Consider the following 16,635-nt stretch of genomic DNA (forward strand, 5'->3'; position numbering starts at 1 on the left):
TAACATTGTATAATATTAATTTTCTTATTTCAGGAGGAGATATGACCCATTGTTCAAAATACTACATGTTTCATTGACATTTTCTAACCAAATTTGGAATTTATATTTAGGAAATAATTATAATTTACAATATTATTAGTTATGATAATTTTTATTTGGCCTATTAAATTCTGATGTGTTATTATTATTATTGCATTCGAGCATTCATCCTAAAGATTTTCTTCTCTACACTTTTGAGTTACTCCATGTATATTTCTAGCCTCATTGTGCAGAATGAATTCAATATGAAAGCTATTTTGTTCAAAACTTATTTCACCATTCTTCAGCCTAAATAAGAAAGGTTCAAGGGCATGATCAGAGCAGTAAATAGAACTTGATTGCTTATCGTGAAAAAAAACTTTGTTTTAGTATATTTTCACAATATTATTATATCTTATTTTTATCACTTTAAAATGTTTATAGAACCATTTCTGTGTTGCCATAAAGTTAATAATTTCCCATAAATTGCATTTAAATTGCTAAATTTAAGAGGCCTTATCCTTTACAGAAAATAAGAGAATGATTTTTATGTATTATGTCATCCTATTAATTTTGTTTAGGTAGATGTATAAAAAATAATTTTAATATTAGAAGTTTAATGATATTTGAATAGAACATCATTTTTATTTCCCCAAACTCATGAATGAAATACACACACACACACACACACACACACACGGGAAAAATAATTTCATACTTTGTTTTGTTTTTCATATATACCAAATTTAATAATGTACATATATGTGTGTGTGTTCATTACTATACCTCTTCCATACTTCTCATTATCCAGGTAAAGAAAATAAGGCTAGCTTTATTTATGTTACATGCTTAATATACACAACATGCTTGGAATCTTAGTATTCTGGTAGTAAAACCAATTCATCAGAGCCAATGAAATAAAAATTACATTTTGTTAAATGGGCAGTAAAAGACCAAAAGATAAGCCTGTTTGCTAATAAATTATAATAATCAAATATGCAGTATCATATTCTTTCAAGTATGTGAATAAAGAAGAAATGCCTTGTTTTTTTTAATAGCCCCTATAAAAGATAAATACTTATTTAAGAAAAAATAATAACAATATTATTTTAATATGAAAGTAAAATGTGGGACAATAATAGCACAGAGACTAGGGAAAGGAGCAGAATGTTGTTGCCATGGGATTTTTTAATACAAGTGAAGTAGCATAAAAATACTTGGAAGCTGAATACAGTAACATAAAGATGTATTAAAGACTAAGAACATAAAGATGCAGTATGGCATCACAAAAATATACATAAAGTTATAGATAAGCTAAAAGTAATAGGAGAAGCACCCAATTTTAAAGTATTGGCAAACTATTTAAACAGACATGATGCAAAGAGGGTGGAAGTCTATTTAATCAGGAATATTGGTTTATAGGTTTCTCCTCTTGGGCTATCTTTCTGGCATTAGCAGGGTTATGCTATTTTCATAATATAGGTTTGGAAGGGTTTCCACTTTTATTCCTTGAAAAAGTTTAGGAAGAAATTTTATTAATTCTTCCTGGAAAGCTGGGTAAAATTCATTTCCGAAACAATTTGGTCCTTGTTTTCTTTTTTGGGAAGTTTTTGATTACTAATTGATTATTCTTATTCATTATTGACTATTTCAGGCTTTCTCTTTCTTCAAGATTCAGTTTTGGCAGCTTGGACACTTCGAGAAATTTATTCATTTCTTCTAGGTTATCAAATTTGTGGGCATATTATTTTCTCACAATAGTTTCTGTTGATTGTTTTATTTCTGAGGCATCTAGTATAAAGCATTTTTTTCTCAATTCTGATTTTATTTAAGCATATCTTTTCTTTTTTTTAGCATGTTTTCCTTTTTTTTCTTAGTCTAAGAATTTTTTTGACTTTTTTTTTCCACAGACAGAATCCAACTTCTAATTTTGCTGATTTTCTTTTTTGCTATTATTCTATTCCTAGAAATAAATAAAAATTTGTATACATTTTCTGTTCCTAGAATAGAACATTTATTTCTGTTTTAATTTTATTATCTTCTTATTTTTCTAGTTTTAGATTTAATTTTACTTTTTTATTATTCCTTAATGTGCAAAGCTAGATTCTTTGAGATTGTCAGTTCTTTTTTTTTTTATATTTATTTTTTAGTTTTAGGGAAGAGGGAGAAGAAAAGCACATAAGCTCCCATACTTAACAACAACTGGAAAGAAAAGTGAACCTAATTAAAACATGACAGGAGCAGTGGAATCATTGAAACAGATCAAGAAGTTTAAAAAAATGAAATTATAAATAGAAAAACATATCAGCCTGTGCAATCATGTTGTGGACCCCACGTTGACCAGTCACTCTTTAAATCAACACTGTATCTCTCCACTTCCCAATAATAACAAGTTAAAACTGAGGGAGTTCACCTACAGTGGGAGCTTTTAAGAATCCATCTATAGAAAACTTGTAGAAGGATAGTTACTAGCCAAGAAAATCCCTCCCCCTCATCAGAAGCAAGGGAAGGGGATGAAGCAGACCCCCCCCCCCAGTGCTAGTGCTACTGCTAGTTTAACCCAGTGTTATTTATAGCCTCCCTGGGAGCCCAGGCAAGAGACAGAGCAGAAGTCCACAATTTATCCAGATGGGAAGTAACAGCTCTGATCTAAACAGGAAGGCAATTTTGGTCCCCGGCAGAGGAAAGAGAAAACATCAGGATCATTGCTGCCACTGATGGAAGGTATGTCATGGCAAGAAGCTGACTGTATCCCCAGCAGCATAAGTGACACCTCAGCTCTCAGCCATAGCCAAAAGGAGGCATATCATTGTGGGAAATTACCTAAGTTCCAGAAATCCTAGAGAACAAGTTGACCCCCTTTGATCATGACCACAGCCTTCATGGGGAACGTCACAGTGGAAAGCTTCCTAAATCCCCAGCATCATAAAAGGGTGGTTCCTGTTTGTGGCTGCAGCCAGTGGGAAGCCAGTCCTGATGGGAAGTTGCCTGAGTCCCAGTAAGCCTAAAGGGATGGGGCCTGCATTGTGACCATTGTGGAAAACTGCCTGGGTCCAAGGAAGTGGAGACGTACAGTACCCAGACTATCCTGTGGCCATAGCCAGTGAGTGTTTGCACACTGGCTGGATATTGCTTCAGTCACAGTCAGCAAAGGAAAGCCGCACCCACCATTCAAACTCTGGGGCAGTGGAAGCCAGAACCCAGGCAGATCAGCTGATATCTTTTTCAGTTGTAAGAATAGTACCCTGGTTAGCTGCATCATGCAGGGTAATGCTCTTCACCACAGATAACTGATGAAGAATCAGTATTCACAGGAGCTGTGTTTGTGAAGAGCCACCAAGCTCTATGCTACTTTAAAAAGGATTCTGTAGAGGAGGATATGTACATGGTGATCCGCAGAAATTGCAGTGACATCCCAGAGCCCTGAATCCTGAATTCCTGTACATGATAAAAATGGCCAACAGCCACAGGCCCCTGAACTGACAAACGAGATCCAACTGGTGGGAGGAATATAGCCACTAGAGGAGTGGCTCCTGTGCCACAGCATCTCTGGAGGGATCCAAAGTCAAAGAATGACAGACATCTTCTAAATGTCCCAAATTCTATTCCATTTCAAATGAAGACCTAATAAGAATGTTCTTCACCTTGATATGATTTACTATAAATAACTGTAACATCGATTTGGATAATATATATCATTTCTTATCTTGATTTACCTAATAACCAACATTATGCCCTCAACCAATTTTATTTTATTTCTTCTAATGGTTTATAGCATTCATTGGAATCATTCTTGGTTTTCATAACCCTGGTTTATATTTGCTCTCTTAGTCCTTCTCTTCCCTCTTACATTATCTGCTAGTGACTGAAATCTCTATCTAGCTTTTCCTCCCTCTTACTGTAGTATATATCACATTTTCCTATCATTTCTTCTTTTTTCTTTCTCAAACTTTTGTCTCACTTTTCTCTTCTCACTTTCAGCATCTATATAATATCATATCAATTTACTATATTTAATAACTAATTTTTTGACCTTTTATAGAATTTACTATAAGTTTAATACCTTGGTTAGAGGAAATGTGGAGAATCGTATCTACAAATATTGTGTTTTTCATAAGCTTGAATAGTATGTTGGTTTGCTTTGAAGTAATTGTAGTAATAGGGTCCAATGGCTTCTCTCAAATTGGTGCTGACACTTGGAACAACAGAGGCTACACATTGCGTTAAACTATTAATATTTATTTCACCCAGCTCAGGGATCTTAAGAGAAGAAAGCTCATGGAAGAGTACCTTACTTAATAGGTGGAGAGACACACAAGTGATACAAAAAAGCAAGGGAAAAAACAACAAACAATAGCATTTCAACAAATGACTCCATTAACACTACCATGGAGGAAATGTCAGAGAAAGTAGAAAGCTCATAGCTAAAATGTTCAATGAGCTAAAAGAACAAAATTGAAGCATCTATCAAAGCAATAACAATAACAATAAAAAACAGCCCAGGACTATATAGATTCTCAGTTGAGTTCTACCAGATCTATAAAGAAGAAATAATACCAATCCTTCTCAAATTATTCATGGGAATAGAATAGAGAGAGAGAAAAAAAAAACTGTCAAATATATTCTAGTAAGCCAGTATCATCCTGATACCAAAACCAGAAAAGACACATCAAGGAAAGAAAACACCAGGCCAATATTCTTAAAGAACATAGATGCAAAAATTCTTGACAAAATATTGGCAAAACAAAAACACATTAAAAATATAGTGCACTATGATCAAGTGGGTTTGTAGTGATGCAAGTTTGGCTCAATATGCACAAATCAATAGATATAATTCACCATATAGAGTTAAGGATAAAAGTCACATGATTACTTCAATTGATGCAGAAAAATCATTTGATAAAGTACAGGACCCATTTATGTTTAAAACATTTGAGAAACTAGAGATAAAAGGAGATTACCTCAACATTGTAAAGGCTATGCATAACAAATCCATGGTAAACATCATGCTGAATAGAGAAAAACTGAAAGCATTTCCTGTATTAACAGGAATAAGACAAGGATGACCACTGTCACCAGTTCTATTCAACATAGTCCTTGAAAAATATAACAAGAGTAATCAGAAAAGAGAAGGAAATTAAAGGGATACAGATAGGAAGAGTTCAAAGTATCTCTTTGTTGATGAAATGAACTTATATTTAGAAGACCACAACAAACTCCATCAGAATACCTTTAGAGCTGATAAACACATTTAGTAAAGATTAACATACACAAATCAATCATTTTCCTACACTCCGATAATGAATATACTGAAAAAGCAATTAGGAAAATTATTAATTCACCTAACCTCAAAAAAGTACTTGGGAATTAATCTAATGAAGGAGATGAATGACCTCTACAATGAAAATTATAGAATGCTGAAGAAAGAAATTATAGGAGAACTTAGAGGATGGAAAGACCTCCGAAAGACATTCTTCTAGAACCATAAAAAAACTGTTTTAAAATTTATTTGGAAATATAATATACTAAGAATAGCCAAAACAATTTGAGAAAAAAAGATCAATGTTGAAGGCATCACAATACCAGATTTTAAATTATACTACAGAGCTATGTAAGAAAAACAGCATAGTACTGGCACTGAAACAAACATGAAGATCAATGTAATATAGTATAATACACAGAGTAAAGTCACATTGATAAAATCATCTGTTATTCAACAAAAGTGCCAAAAACATACATTCTTTTTTGAAGAAAAGCCAGCCTTTGAAACAAATAATGTTGGCAAAATTGGATATTCATAAGTAGAACTATAACCCCTATTTCTCACCCTGCAGAAAAATCAACTCAAAATATATCAAAAAACTAAAAATTAGACCAGAAATTTTGCTAGTTTAAATAGAAAATGTATGCCCAACATTTCAACATATTGACATGGGGGGAGCCATGACATGGATCAGGGAAAGTCTGTCTAACTGTCTCACCAACAGGAGGCTACACTTGCATTGAAAACTTCCTGTGCAAATATGCAGATCCAGATTGCCCAGTTGCTATGGTGACACCTTCCTTAAAGAGATACTGTGCAAGGCACACGACTGTCAGTTTTGACCCTGAGTTCAGACACCAGTGACCAGAGTTAGAGAATTATAAGTGCAAATTGATAATTATAATTGGTTACAAGTAATTTGATCTTTATAATACCTGTTTTGGAGAAACTTTCTCTCTGAAAATTCTTTTAATGATAAAACCTATATAATAAATGTGCTGAGATAGCTCTGGGTCATTCTTAGCTCCATCACAGGATGATGTCCTATCTGATCCTAGCTTTCTCTATATAAATATTTATTGGTTTTTTTTCTTGTACCTCATTGCCCTTTGCCAGCTTCTGAATTAAGGGCTGTGCAGGTCACAGCATTGACACAGGAACTGACTTTGTTAACAATACTTATAAAGTACGGCAAATAAAACCAAAGATCAATAAATAGGATGATATCAAAATAAAAACTTCTGCATGCAAAAGAAACAATTAAGAATTTAGACAACCTACAGAAGGAAAAGATCTTTGCCAACTGTTCCTCAGGGCATTAATATCCAGAATAAAAAAGACTCATAAAAGTAAACACCATGAAAACAAAAAACCCCAAATCATTATATAGGCAGAAGGAATAAAGAAGAAATACAAGTTTTCAACAAATATTCAAAAAAATGTTCAACATCTCTAGCTAGTAGGGAAATGCAAGTCAAAATTACACTAAGATTTTATTTAATTGATTTGTTTCTTTTGTGGTAGTGGGGGTTGAATCCAGGTCCTCACACATGCTAGGCAAATGCTCTACCACTGAACTATATTCCTAGCCCCTACCTATTGTTTTTGAATACAGCTAAACTTGCTCAGCATTTTATATTTCTCTTGAATCATTTTGGCAAAAGTTTTGGTAAGTATGTTTTTTCCTTTTATATGAAATCTAAGCAAACATAAGAAACTCATAAAACCCAAAGACAAAAGTACAGATCCTGACAGCCATGAGACATTGCAATTATTTAAGAACTAACTTCAGTCTTTGAATAGTATGGCTATCTAATTTTTCAGTTTTCAATGAATCTGCCTGAAGTGACAGTATGCCATATTTTGTAACACCTCCATAATGGCATAACTTAGAGAACAACTTATTACAACCTATAGCTTCATAACAACAACAAACTTCATAAATATCTGAGCATTTTACCTGTAACCCATGAAGAAAACCTCACAAAATACAAATGAAGATGGTTCAGAGAAAGATGAATGCAATAAAGAATGAACACATCCCATATGTTCAAGGTTTTTTCTCCTATCTCCTTCCCACAAAACATGACCACACATTTTAAATATAAGAAATCAGTGAAATAAAAGTTAAAACTAAACAGATTTTATCTCACTCTAGCCAGACTGACAATTATTAAGAACACAAATAATGCAAATAATGGTAATTCCTGGCAATGACATGGAAAAAAAATGTTTATACACTGTCCCGTTCCTTGGTATATATTCAAGATCCAAAATCAACATAATATAAAAATACAGCCACTTCAATATTTATAGCAGCACAATTTACAAAAGTAAACTTATGGAACCAATATATGTGCCTATCACCCCCGCTTTGAGTCTGGCAGCTTGCAGGACCAGCAAGCAGGGCTGCACCCAGTCAGAAATTTGAAAGCGATGAGGCAAGAATGGCTAAATATGGAAATTGAGCTCAAGGGTCCAGGAAAGGCAGGGTCCACTAGTGACAGAGCCTGCAGAGGATTGGCTTATTTACCACACAAGAGGAACCCAAGGGAGATTCCTGAGGTGTGATCTCCCAGCAGGGACCTGTAGCTCCTGGGCCCTAGAGGTGCACTGACTTAAAATCTTCAGATCAATTACTGTCCAGGAGCCTACAGAGACCTAAATACCACCTTCAGAGACTTTGCCTAAAGAAACTCCTCTTATATAACACTACAGCAACCCCACCCTGAGGGTGGAGCAGATATCAAACTCCAGCCCACTCTACTTAACTCTGCTAGGAAGGGAAGCTGATAATTTCTGAATTCTAATTGGTATGTGATGAACAACTCAAAAAGAAGATTTTGACAGCCTGTGGCTAATACTCTCAAATGCACCAAGGAAAAAGGAGAAGAAAGAAATTTGAGAATAGATAGCAAGTGTGTGTATATATACCAGGGATTGAGCTCAGGGGCTCACTCAGCCACATCCCCACCTCTATCTTGTATTTTATCTATAGACAGGGTCTCACTGAGTTGCTTAATGATCTACCATTTCTGAGGCTGGTTTTGAACTCATGATGTTCCTGTCTCATCTTCTAAAGCCACTGGGATTACAGGTGTGTTCTCTCATGCCCAAGCTGCAAATGTATAACCTCACTGCAAATTTTTGACCACTTTAACAGAAAAAATATTTCTTTTTTTTTTTTATTTTTTATTTTTTTTAGTTTTCGGCGGATACAACATCTTTGTTTGTATGTGGTGCTGAGGATCGAACCCCGGCCGCACGCATGCTAGGCAAGTGCACTACCGCTTGAGCCACATCCCCAGCCCAATATTTCTTAATTGAGGAGTTTAAATCTCTTTTTTTTTCCTTTCCTCTTCAATTGTGAGCTGAACTGATCATGGACCCTTACACATGCACATATTTGTCTCTTTTTTCTCATTTCTAGCATTTTTGAAGACAGTTATTTTTCTTGGCTCAGTCTTTTGAGGGCTAGAAAGTTTGATTAATATATTTTAGTTTTGTTTGTATGTTTTATCCTTTTCTGTCTTACTTAATTGTTTCCCTTGATTCTCTTTTGTTCTACTAACAGCCAAATTTTATACTTTATTCTCTCAAGCTTTCTTTAATTTTTGCCTTCTATTTTCTCTCCTCCTCCCTCATAATTATCACATCTTACATCTCTTCTGCTTTTTGTTGTTCACTTTTCAGAATTGCAAATCCTTTTTCAAACATACTACTTTGACTATAGGAACATCATTTCTGTTTATTGTGATAATTAACATTGTATATATTATAAGATGAACTTTTTGGTTTAATGCTGTATATTATTTGCACTGATTGTTGTTATTATTTTTCTTCACCTAAACTGTGAGGTACTAAAAATCTTTAGGGAAACTATAAGCGCACAGTGTATAAACTCTGCTACCTCAGATCCATGCTGTTATATGAATACGGACACAAACAACATGAAAAAGCAAAGGAACAAACCACTCCAAGCAAACCAATATACTTCAATAGCAGAATCCTCTGATACCACAGTTGAAGAAATGTCGGAAAAGGGATTTTAAAAATTCATAACTAACCTGATCTGTGAAGTAAAGAATGATATAAGGAGTGAAATCTGAGAGAAAATGCAGGAAGTAAAAGATCACCATAATAAGAGAATGATTCTAAAAAAAACAAACAGAAATATTCAAAATGAAGGAATCAATAAATGAATTCAAAAATGCAATTGAAAGCATTAGCAATAGACTAGACCACTTGGAAGACAGAGTTCAGGCAACACAGGGAAAATATGTAATTTTGAAAATACAGTTGACCAAAGAGAAAAGATGGTAAGAGAACATATATAGACCTTTCAAAAAATATGACATAACATGAAAAGACCAAATGTAAGATATATTGGGATAGATAAACAATCAGAAATACAAACCAAAAGAATGCACAATATTTTCAATGAGAAAATATCAGAAAATTTTCCAAACCCAAATAAGAAAATGGAAAATCAAGTATAGGAGGTAAACAGGACTCTAAATATACAAAACTACAATGGACCCATACAAAGCATAGTATTATGAGAATGCCTAATAAAATCAGAATAGAATTTTAAAGCCTACTAAAGAAAAGTGACAAGTCACATTCAGTGGGAAATCAATCCAAATTTCAACTAATTTCTCAACCCAGCTCCTAAAAGCTAGGAGCTCTTGGAATATTATAAACCAGTCTCTGAAAGGAAATGGATGTCAACCAAGAACACTATACCCAGCAAAATCAAGCTTCAGATTTCATGATAAAATAAAAAACTTCCCTGATAAACAAAAGTTAAAAGAATTCATAACTAGAAAACCTATAGTACAAAACATACTCTATAAAATATTCCATGAAGAAGAAACAAAATTTAAAATTGAAAACCAGAAAAGAGAAAAACTATACTAGAAGAATAGTCAATAAAAGGAGAATCTAATGCAAATTAAAATCCAGAAGTAAAGCAAAATTAAAGGGAATACAAATTTATTTCTCAATAATAACATGAATTATATATGGCATAAACTCATCAATCAAAAGACATAGACTGGCAGATTAGTTTAGATTAAATTAAGACACCATAATATGCTGTCTCCAAGAACTCACCTCATAGGCAAAAATATCCACAGACTCAAAGTAAATGATGGGAAAACGCATATCATTCACATGGATTTTGTCAACAAGCAGGGGTTAAATTACTATACTCATATCAGATAAAATGGACTTCAAGGCAAAGTAAATCAGAAGGGAAAAAGAAGAACATTTTATATTGCTTTAGGGAATTATACAGCAATAAGAACTAACAACCATAAATATTTATGCCCCAAACAATAGAACATGTACATATATCCAACAAACACTTCTCAATTTTAAGAATCAAAAAGACCACAGTACAATAATACTGGGCAACTTTAACATACTTATTCCATCAAGGGATAGACCTTACAAAAAAAATAAAGAAAGAAGCTATAGAACTAGAAAAATATAATATATAACTTAGACTTAACAGACATACATAGAATATTTCATCCATCTGTGGATGGATACACATTGTTGTCAGCAACACATGGATCACTTTCTAAAAATAGACCATATATTAGGCCACAAGGCAAATAATATGATTTTTTTTAAAAAGAGAGAGAGATAACACCTTCTATTCTATCAAGTCATAATACAATGAAATTATAAATCAAGAATAAATTTAAAAATAGAAGGCACTCTAACACCTGAAGACTGAATAATACACTATCAAATGACCAAGAGATAGCAGGAATGAAATTTTTTAAAAAAATATTTAAGAGATAAATAAGAATAGTAAGACAACATATCAAAATATGTGGGATACTATGAAGGCAGTTCTAAGAGGAAAGATTATAGCATTGAGCTCCTTCATTAGAAAAATAGAAAGCATCAAATAAATAATCTAATATTACATCTCAAGTCCCTAGAAAAAGGAAAAATCAATGCCAAAAGCAGTAGAAGACCAAATAATTAAAATCAGAGCCAAAATCAATGAATTTGAAACAATAATAACAATAATTCAAAATATTAATTGAAAAAAGGTGGATCTTTGAAAAAATAAATAAAATCTATAAACCCTTACCCAACCTAACAAAGAGAAAGAGGGAAAAAACTCAAATTACTAAAATTTGTGGTGAAAAAAAAATCACCACAGACACTACTGAATGATCAGAAGCTATGTTAAATATTTACATGGCAATAAAATATAAAATCTCAAAGACATCAACAAATTTCTAGAGATATATGATCTACCCAAATTAAACCAGAAGTATACAAAAAATTTAAATACATCAATTTAAAGCAATGCAATTGAATATGCAATCAAAAGCCTACTAACAAAAAGTCCAGGAGCATATGAATTCTAAGCCTAGTTCTACTAGACCATTGAAGAAGAACTAATACCAATTCTCCTCAAATTATTCCATGAAACAGAAATGGAGGTCTTTCTTTGACCAAACTCATTCTATGATGCTAGTTATCACCCTGGTATCAAAACCGAGGACACATCAAAGAAGGATAATTTCAGACCAATATTCTGATGAAGATAGATGCAAAAATTCCTAATAAATAATGGCAAATCACATGCAATAGTGTGTAAAAAAAAAGATTGTGCACCATGATCAAGTAGATTTCATCCCAGGAATGCAATTTTGGTTCAACATATGAAAATCAATAAACAGAGTTATCCTAACAAGAACAGCATGGTATTGGCACCAAAACTGACATGAAGACCAATAGAACAAAAGACACAGAGAAATACCCACAAAAATGCAGCTGTCTCATTCTAGACAAAAAAGTCATACACATACATTGGAGAAAAGATAGCCTCTTCAACAAATCATACTGGGAAAACTGGAAATCCACACATAGCAGATTGAAATTTAACCTCTATCTCTCACACTACACAATTCAACTCAAAGTAGGTCAAAGACTTACACATTTGATCAGAAACTCTGTGCCTTTAGAAGAAAGTGTAGGCCAAACACTCCATCACATAGGCTTAGGAAACAAATTACTCAACAAGACTCCTAAAGTACAAGAAGTAAAATCAAGATGTAAGTGGGATTGAATAAAAGCCTTCTTTACAGGAAAGGAAACAATAAAGAAAGTGAAGAGAGACCCTAGAGAATGAGAGAAAATCTTTGTCATCTGCCCCACAGATAGAGCATCAATCTCCAGGATATATAAAGAACTCAAAAAACTTAACACCCCAAAACCAAATAACCCAATCAATAAATGGGCAAAGGAACTTAATATACACTTCACAGAAATAGAAATATAAATGGGAAATAAATATATGAAAAAATGTGCAGCATTTCTAGGATTAGAGAAATGCAAGTTAAAACTACATGGAGATTCTATCTCACTCCAGTCGGAATGACAGTTATCAAGAATACAATAGAGTTGGTGAGGATGTGGGGGAAAAGTTACACTCATACATTGCTAGTGGGACTGCATATTGGTGCAACCACTCTGGAAAGCAATATGGATATACCTTAGAAAATTTGGAATGAAACCACCATTTGACCCAGTGATCCCACTCTTTGTTATACACCAAAGGACTTAAAATCAGCATGATGTGACAGCCACATCAAGTTTATAGCAGCACAATTCACAATAGCAATGGAACCAACCTAGGTAAACTTCAACAGATGAATGGATAAAGAAAATGTGGTATATATACACAATGGAATATTATTCAGCCACAAAGAAGAATGAAATTATCCCATTTGCTGGTAAATGGATGGAACTGAAGTCTATCATACTAAGTGAAATAAGCCAATCCCCCCAAAACAAAAATCTGAATATTTTCTTTGATATGCAGATTCACAATTGAGGGATGATAAAAATTCAATGGGCTAGAAAAAAGGGAATGAAATAAAGGAAAGGAGAGATCAGAATAAGGAAGAAAATGGAATAAATCTGACAAAACTTTCCTATGTACATATATGAATATATCACAAAGAAATCTCTGCATCATTCACAACCATGATACTGGTATCCTTATTAGAATAAGATATACTTCCCATTTGTATAAATATGTCAAAATATACTCTACTCTCATGTACATTTTAAAAAGAACAAACACAAATTTTAAAAAAGAAAATGTGAAACACATACACATCCACACATATGTGTATACATGTACACAAGTAATGGAATATTATTACACCTCACAAAAGAAAGACATATTACTCTTTGCAAAATAAATTGGGTGAATCTAGAAAACATTATGATAGTTGAAGTAAGTAAGACACAGAGACTGCATAATTTTATTAACTGAGATTTTTTAAAAAATCAATCTCATAAAAGCAGAGTAGAATGGTGGTTTCCAGGGACAGAGCATGATGCAATTAGGAAGATTCTGGTCAATGTGTGCAAAGGTTCAATTAGGAAGAATTAATAAGTTTGGAAGAGTAAATGCATAACACAGTGCATACTGTTCATAGTACTGTATTATACACTACACTTTAGAAATTTGTTAAGAAAGTCGATTCTGGGTTCTGTTGACTCACACAAAAATAAATCATTAACTATGTAAGGTGACAGATATGATTTTTTACTTGACTGTGGTTATCATCTGATAACACATGTATATAATCAAAGCATCCAGTGATGCTTTAAATACATGCAATTTTTATTTGTCAAATATACCTCATTAAACTGAAAAAAAAAAACACAAAAATGGTAATGACATAATGTGTTTTAAATATCATTACTCTTATGCAAAAATAAAACTAAAAACTCGGTGAAATTCCATAGTGATTGCATGTGAATGGCTAAATTTATAAAGTCTAAAAATTTCCAACTATTGAATTACCTACAATGATCTATAAGTTTTATCATAGCAAGACCTTCCAGTTTTCTCTTGGTAGAAGAATAGATATATAGTTCATCAGAGAAGAAAGGATGGTTCCCCCCACAAAAAAATTGTCATCTAACAGATGGCATATGTGATAGTTCACTGCATCAAGGACAAGAATAATCTTTGCAAACAATGGTGCTGTCTAATTGGACATTCACACAGATAAAAAAAATGGGGCACCTTTCCTTCATTTTCATATACCAGTTCCAGAAAGAGTATAGAATTAATAAAAAGAGTAAAACAATTACACTTCTAAAAGAAATATAATTAATTTTCTTCATCATTTGTAGTAGACTAGGAATTTATGTAGGACAAATAAACTAACAACTAATAAAATATAAATCTGTAGATCTTCAAACATCAATGACTTCTATTCATCAATAGATATCATTAAGTGAGTGATAAGTCAACATGAAAGGAGAGAAGGTATTTGATATACATTTACTTATAAGACAAAGGATTAAATCCAAAATTTACAAACAACTGATACAAATCAAATCAAATAATTCAATACCTTAAAAAGTCTCTAGAACTCAAGTGGCATTTATCAGAAAATAGTATCTAAGTTGTTTGGGAAAAACCCTCATGTACATTACTCTTCAGGGGAGCTTCATTAAAGCAATGACATTATATAACTATCAACACTAGAGAAAATTTGAATGAAAGAAACAAAAACAAAACTGAACATCAGAAGTTTTACAAAGATGTGAAACAAATTCTGTGATCTTACCCTTATGAATATGTACATGTACCAAGAATGATTTGGCTGTTTTCCGCTGCGATTAACCACACGTATATCCATGATCCATCAATTTCATGTCTGGATCTATAACTACTAAAAGTTATGTGTATATTTGTTCACCAAAACATATAATTATCATGTACATAACAGCATTGTTTAAAAGAATCAAAACTAGAAACAAGTGTATGTCTATTCCTTGCTGAATGAACAAATGTATTTTGGCACATTAATAATATGGACAACTTTATAGATGTGAAAAATAAATAAATTATAATAAAACATAACATGGATAAATTTCCAACAATAAAATAAAGTTCAGATTCTGATAAAATGTGATAAATATGATGTATTGTTATTTATGAAGTTTGAGGGCAGTTAAACTGTTTTATAGTGTTATAAATTAGAAGTTTGGTCAATTTAGGAAAGACATTGATGTTAATAGAATAATGAGGAAGCTATCTGGAGAATTCATATTGATATATGTTTTGAATATGGAATATTTATTAAAAGTTTTCACATTTAATTTATATATTGTGTTCCATTTATACAAATACTACTTGATACCACATATCTTAAATATGTATCTACACCAGCAAAACTCAGAAGCAAAGAAAAGAATGGTGGTTGTCAGGGGAGAGAAAGGGAAATAGGAATGCACTGGTTAAAGGTTCTAAAGTTTCAGTTAAGCAAAAATAAGAAGTCCTAGAGATGTATTGCAGAACAGAATGATTATATTAACAATGGTATATTTTATATGTGAAAGTGGTAATTGGGTGAATCTTATGTTAAATGTTCTCACATATTCAAAATTCATAATAATAATTATAATCAGAGCCTGCGAGGCACTGTGGGCTGGTGGGCTAGTGGGATGGCAGATGAGGAAGAGGACACAACCTTTGAGGAAGAAATTGAAGAAATTAGAGGAGGTGCAGAAGGTAGACAGGGTAAAAGAAAGAGACTTTTTTTATCTAAAGAATTACGATGTATGATGTATGGGTTTGGGGATGACCAGAATCCTTACACTGAGTCAGTGGATATTCTTGAAGACCTTGTCATAGAGTTCATCACTGAAATGACTCACAAGGCAATGTCAATTGGAAGACAAGGTCGAGCACAAGTTGAAGATATTGTCTTCTTGATTTGAAAGGACCCAAGGAAGTTTGCTAGGGTTAAAGACTTGCTTACCATGAATTAAGAATTGAAAAGAGGTAGAAAAGCATTTGATGAAGCAAACTACAAATCTTGATAATTTTTGTAATTCATGAAATTTCATTACCATCTGTGGAAATCATATATAATAATTGTGTATTTTGTTCATTAATGTCCTAATATCTAGGCATGTAAATGAAAGATGGAGAAACAAAAGTTTTCAGCCTTTATTTTCATGTCTGATTTTAGAGTGATCCTTGAGCCTTTAATTGCTTGCCTTTATATGACTATACTTGAATTACTGAGTTTTAATGACTACACATAAGTTAAAGTTACCTTACAAATTATGCAGTTCTTTCTGACTTCTGACTTTCTAAAGGATGAAGTAGTATTTATTTGTTAGGTATATTTGTGCCATTATAAGTTATTCTGTAGCTGTTTAATATGTGAAATCTAAGTGTCATTTTGACTATGACAGCTGAGACATATGCCTTACACATTCTGAAGTTTTTAGACAATAGTGGTCTGAGATGTTATTAAAGATAGTGAACTGGTTTTTCTTTTAAG

General features: G+C 32.7%; 1 pseudogene; it reads left to right on the forward strand.

The window, feature by feature from the left end:
• The first annotated feature begins 15,787 nt into the window (after nucleotides 1-15,787).
• LOC113192583 (transcription initiation factor TFIID subunit 13 pseudogene) lies at nucleotides 15,788-16,165 on the forward strand (annotated as a pseudogene).
• Nucleotides 16,166-16,635: the final 470 nt, after the last annotated feature.

Source organism: Urocitellus parryii, chromosome 4, assembly GCF_045843805.1.
Source record: "Urocitellus parryii isolate mUroPar1 chromosome 4, mUroPar1.hap1, whole genome shotgun sequence".
NCBI classification, from domain to species: Eukaryota; Metazoa; Chordata; class Mammalia; order Rodentia; family Sciuridae; genus Urocitellus; species Urocitellus parryii.